We start from the raw sequence: 5,132 nt of genomic DNA, 5'->3' as shown, positions 1-5,132 counted from the left end.
AACCTGGAAGGGAACGTTTCAAGGAAACCTGGAAGGGAATATTTCAATGAAACCCGGAAGGGAACGTTTAAATGAAACCCGGAAGGGAACGTTTCAAGGAAACCTGGAAGGGAACGTTTCAATGAAACCTGGAAGGGAACGTTTCATCGAAACCTGGAAGGGAACGTTTAAATGAAACCCGGAAGGGAACGTTTCAATGAAACCTGGAAGGGAACGTTTAAATGAAACCTGGAAGGGAACGTTTAAATGAAACCCGGAAGGGAACGTTTAAATGAAACCTGGAAGGGAACGTTTAAATGAAACCCGGAAGGGAACGTTTAAATGAAACCTGGAAGGGAATGTTTCAAGGAAACCTGGAAGAGTGTGGCTCTGTTTTGACACATGTGAGGTGGCAGCCATCAAGAAAACACCAAAAACATGAAGCAGTGTTGGTCGTTCCAGATCAATCATCGTTTAAGCCTCAGGTCTTCTTGAGCGTTACGAAGACAAAAATAACATCATGAGACCAAGTTACGCAACTCGTCGTCATGAGATAACTACATTCCGTAATAATTATATAGAAAGCAAATACCGTAAGCGAAGCCACTGCCACAAATAGGTCATGTGCAATGATGTTTCCAACATCCTGTCTGTATGTTACTGGTCGGGGTATTAACCTAGTTTCCATGTTCCTCTGCTGAACTGACAGACGTGTGCAACCAAAGAACTTCTCTCTCAACAACAAAGTCCATGCTCAATAATCCAGGTATACAATCTAACATTTTTCAGTCAGGTCATCTGGACAGTTTCTTTTTTGTTGTTGTGCTGAAACGTTTCGCCTTGGATCCAGAAGGCTTCATCAGTCAAGGAAACACACAATAAAACTGATTCTGCCCCCAACAGCTTCCTTCAAAGTGGAACAAACCAGTTCTGCTTGTGATAAGATGGTCTCTTTGGTACACCCCCTCTTCCTTGTTGACGTCGTGTCAAACTGGTTGAAAGCAACAAAGTCCATGCTCAATAATTCTCTCTCAATAGTTTTGGGCTTTTATTTGGTTGGAGCTGCTGGAATACTTAAAGGGATCCACGATTAGTTGTGACAATAGACTTTATTTGAGAAATAGTTATTTTAGATGTAAACACAAACAGTAAAAACATTGTAGGCTGTTTAGTTTTTATAATTTAAATAAAATATTGTCACACGGACGTCACCGTGTTTTTTACGCTGCAATGCATTCTGGGTAAATGACATATGCTAGGTCCTGTAGTGCTAGCTCCATACAGTTTTTTTTTTTTAACTATATTGCTCTAACATTTGTTATATTTTCTAAACTTAACCTAATACGAAATATACAGACTTCACAGTCTTAACCATATTGATTCATGTTTAGTAAATCTTTAACAAAATTGTAAAACATGTGCAAGTCTGCACAAAACCTCTTCTGAACTGTAATTTATTATTTTATAAACAAGTCTGTTTCAAATTAATCTGTTTCAAATTAATCTGTTTCAAATTGATCTGTTTCAAACGAGTCTGTTTCAAATGAGTCCATTTCAAATTAATCAGTTTCAAACGAATCAGTTTCAAATGAGTCCGTTTCAAACGAATCAATTTCAAATGAGTCTGTTTCAAACGAATCTGTTTCAAACAAATCAGTTTCAAACGAGTCTGTTTCAAATGAATCAGTTTCAAACGAGTCCGTTTCAAATGAATCAATTTCAAACGAGTCTGTTTCAAATGAGTCTGTTTCAAATGACTCCGTTTCAAACGAATCAATTTCAAATGAGTCTGTTTCAAATGAATCAGTTTCAAACAAATCAGTTTCAAACGAGTCTGTTTCAAATGAATCAGTTTCAAACGAGTCCGTTTCAAACAAATCAATTTCAAATGAGTCTGTTTCAAACGAGTCTGTTTCAAATGAGTCCGTTTCAAACGAATCAGTTTCAAACGAATCAGTTTCAAACGAGTCTGTTTCAAATGAATCAGTTTCAAACGAGTCCGTTTCAAACAAATTAATTTCAAACGAGTCTGTTTCAAATGAGTCCATTTCAAACGAGTCCGTTTCAAACGAGTCCGTTTCAAACGAATCAGTTTCAAACGAGTCTGTTTCAAATGAATCAGTTTCAAACGAGTCTGTTTCAAATGAATCCGTTTCAAACGAGTCCATTTCAAACAAATCAGTTTCAAATGAGTCAGTTTCAAACGAGTCCGTTTCAAATGAATCAGTTTCAAACGAGTCTATTTTAAATGATTTGCATCAGTTTAACAAAATGCTATATTTAGTTTTTAACCACACATTTTGGCACAAGACGTTTTATTCTCTCGTTATCATCTCAGCCAAAAAACTGTTTTTTATTAAGTTTAGGTGTTTGTGGCTTGTAGAGGTGGCATCTCACCAGGCTGTGACTGCTGCAGTCTAGTTGACTCAAAACTGTGAGAAAATATCTAAAATTTGAAGTTTTATTGAATTCTGAGTGTTTACATCCCAGTAATCAGCGAGCTGCGTATTATTATTATTTTTACATCGGTAGCACATTACCTCAAGAATACCTGTGACTGCTGGGAGACTAGTTGGTGAGACAGGTTGTGAGACAGGTTGTGAGACAGGTTGTGAGACAAGTTTTGAGGCAAGTTTTGAGACAACTTTTGAGTTAGGTTGTGAGACAAGTTTGAGACAAGTTTTGAGACAGGTTTGAGACAGGTTTGAGACAAGTTTGAGACAAGTTTTGAGACAGGTTTGAGAAAAGTTTGAGACAACTTTTGAGATAGGTTGTGAGACAAGTTTGAGACAGGTTTTGAGACAGGTTTGAAACAAGTTTGAGACGCCTGTGATGACTCAATACTGAGAAAAGGCTCGAAGCAGTTTTTCCACTCGAGCTAAGCGTTAAGGTTCGATTACAGGAACTTTAGAGATGGATCATGTTTGAACTTTTGTTTTTCCTGCACTGATGTCCCGTCTTTGTTGGTTCTGAAGGTTCAACTGACGACAAAAGACTCAACTGCAGTCGCCTAAACACCAACGAAACGCCAACAGACGACTGCCCTGAGCAGTTTGTGCATGTAAAAGCTGCACTCTGTCCTGCGAGCACCAAACGTGGTGCCGTGTAAAACACTTCATTTTCCTTCTAAGCAGCCTTGAAAGGTGAGCAACAGTTCTTCAAGCTTTCTGAAGGTTCTGCTTTTGGACTTCAGCAGCTTTTTAAAAAAAAAATTAGTTTGCAACCAGTGTCCTTTTCAGAAAACCGTCAAAACCACTCAACTCTGCCCAATGAATCATTCAGGCATAAAAAAGGTTCCTTAACTCAAGGGATGAGCCAGCATGGTGTCAACACAGACAATTTAACAAAGTTTCAGCTGCATCTTTGTCACCACAAAGACGTTTGTTCACATTTCTTTAGCCAGATTCATGAAAAAACAAAGAAAACCCATCAGGCGATCCTGAACACATTTCCACAGTGCACGGCCAGCTGAAGGCATCTTCCAGGTTCTGCAGCGCGTCTTGGATGGATTTGTTCCTGTTTCTGAAAAGCTTGGTTGGTGTCTGGTGTAATCATTTGAATGTCTGGTCCCAGTCAGGGACGAGGCCTGAAAACCAGTGGAAACCTTTAAGGATCTTCTGGTCATGGTGCTTGTTGAACACGTGGCTCAGATTTTACAGCCAGGATGGTTAAAGTGCCGATCGTACGTGAAGACGACGGATGACTGATCAGAAGGTACGAAGACCGACCGAGAAACTGAGAGCACTTCTTCTTATTTAGAAACGACACTGGTGGCCTGTGCAGAAACGTCTCTGCAGTCTCTGACAACTGTCCAGAAATGAGATAATCAAAGGTCAAAAGGTCAAAAGGTGCTCCTGGATGTGAGTCGGCACAAAAAACAAGATGATTCATGGTTTTGGTTCTCGCATTCTTTAAAGTTACAAATCAAACTGAATGACCTGTAGATGATTTTAGGAGCTTTCATTTTGTCTGCAGCAACGTGTCCTCAGCTGTGTCTTCGCCGTGTTGTCTAACGAGCACAAACGCACATCGTCCTACAAGAAGACGCACATCGTCCTACAAGAGGACACACATCGTCCTAGAAGAGGACGCACATCGTCCTACAAGAGGACGCACATCGTCCTACAAGAAGACGCACATCGTCCTACAAGAAGACGCACATCGTCCTACAAGAGGACACATTCAGTCACGCCTTCCAAAACTTTGAACAGTTGGGCAAAGATCCAAACACCAAGCAGAAGTATTTACTGCGAGAACTGAGCCCGTCTCAGCTGAACTGCTTCAACCACATTTTTTCAGAAAGTCCCCGGGAGGTGGACGAACTCGAGCCACCCGTCTTCATAACGAGCGTCGTTGTTTTCTTAGACGGCAGGAAACTGAACGAACCAGCCTGTTCTGTGACATCACTTCCTGAACACGTTTTATTTACTGTGGATAAATGTTTAAGGTCTCCAAAGGACCTCGGAACAAAAACCCTGGCAGGCCCTTTATGTCCATCCATCCATCCATCCATCCATCCGTCCATCCATCCATCCATCCATCCGTTCATCCATCCGTCCATCCATCCATCCATGCATCCATCCATCCATTCATCCATCCGTTCATCCATCCGTCCATCCATCCATCTGTCCATCCATCCATCCATCCATCCATCCATCCATCCATCCATCCATCCATCCATCCATCCATCCATCCATTATCTTTACCCACTTCTTCATTTTGGGGTCACAGGAGTCACTGGTGCCCATGTCCAGCAGTCACTGTGGGAGAGGCGGGGGACACCTGGACAGGTCTCCAGTCCATCACAGGGACAATTTAGAGTTACCATCAGTCTAACATGCATGTTTTTGGTCTGTGGGAGGAAACTGGAGAAAACCCACGCAGCACGGAGAGAACATGCAAACTCCACCCAGAAAGGACCCGTCTGGGATTTGAACCGGCGACTTTCTCGCTGAGCGTCAACAGCTCTACCATCTGCGTCACTGTGCCGACCTAAAGCCAAACCTTATAAATAAAAATGTAACTTTTAAAAAGCCTTAACATAAAATAACACAGCTTAAACTTCTAAATGTGAAATGTGTTTAATTAATGAGGAAACTGAGCTCAACATGAGGTGGACATGAGGTGGACATGAGGTGGACATGAGGTGGACA

Source organism: Nematolebias whitei, chromosome 7 (genome assembly GCF_014905685.2).
Source record: "Nematolebias whitei isolate Nwh7 chromosome 7, NemWhi1, whole genome shotgun sequence".
In the NCBI taxonomy this organism is placed as follows: Eukaryota; Metazoa; Chordata; class Actinopteri; order Cyprinodontiformes; family Rivulidae; genus Nematolebias; species Nematolebias whitei.
Note: the sequence above shows the minus strand (reverse complement) of the source record.